At 66.5% G+C, this 985-nt stretch overlaps 1 protein-coding gene across 1 annotated transcript in view; it reads right to left on the bottom strand.

Annotated features, from left to right (window-relative positions):
* Positions 1–985, bottom strand: part of UBAC1 (UBA domain containing 1) — a 59,471-nt gene that overhangs the window by 51,566 nt on the left and 6,920 nt on the right. The gene's annotated exons all lie outside the window — the stretch shown is intronic.

The raw sequence follows: 985 nt of genomic DNA, 5'->3' as shown, positions 1-985 counted from the left end.
CGCCTTGCCCGCCTAGGCCTGGCAGACCCTGCCATCTGCAGGGAGGACCAGAATAAGCGAGTGGGTGGAGGAAGGCAGGTGAGGGAGGCCCGCTGTGCCGTGTGCACCCCAGAATAAGTTGCCGAAGCCCAGGGGCTCCTGGGAGCATTGACCAGCAGAGGCCCAGGCAGGGCCCACAGGTGGGGGCACCGCCCCTCCATGAGTGGCACCTCCCGGAGGCTGCACCATCCTAACCTGGCGAGAGGCGGCTCCATCGTGTCTGCTAAGCACTTGCCAGCCAGCATGACAGGCGGACAGATGCGGCAGCTGCGACTGTTCCTGACAAACCAGATGGGGGAGGGAGTGGGGTGCAGTCAGGGATCCCTGAGCTACAGTGGGGGGATGGTGGCCGGGTGGGAGCTCAAGGAGGCAGGTCTACAGGGCACTTGCTGGGCACCCACTACGCCCACTGCTGCCCCAGGGCCAGGAGACGAGGGGGAGGGCCAGGCAGGGTGGTGCCAACACTGAATACAGAGGGCCCGCCCCACCAGGTCCGAAGCTGCCCCGAATCCCCACCCAGGGGCCCCAGGCCACTGCTCCCTGCCTCCCCGTCCCCCCCCCCACACCCTGTGCCCTTGGCTCAGACCCTTGTAGGGAGGCACCGGCCAGTCCAGCTATGGCCCAATTCCAGGAGGAGAGAGGGGATCCCCCAGTTAGCAGACCTCGGCCCACACAGATGAGGGCGGAGTCGGGGGGCATTCCCCATGGGGGATGTGGGGTGGGGCACGGCGGGTTGGTGGGATCAGCTGAGAGCAATAGAGAATCTTCCAAACCCGGAATCCCCCGGGCACTTGGGGCGCAGGAAAACCCCACGGCATTTACAACAATTCCTGCCCCCCCCCGCCCCGCTGCGGGGATGGCGCAGCAGACAGGCAGCCTGGCGCCCACAGCGTTGACAGAGCCCTGGGTCTGCTGCTCCGTCCTGCGCTTTCTCTAAACAGCACGC

Source organism: Myotis davidii, unplaced genomic scaffold (assembly GCF_000327345.1).
Source record: "Myotis davidii unplaced genomic scaffold, ASM32734v1 scaffold609, whole genome shotgun sequence".
Classification (NCBI taxonomy): Eukaryota; Metazoa; Chordata; class Mammalia; order Chiroptera; family Vespertilionidae; genus Myotis; species Myotis davidii.
Note: the sequence above shows the minus strand (reverse complement) of the source record. Positions and strands in the feature narration are given on the sequence as shown.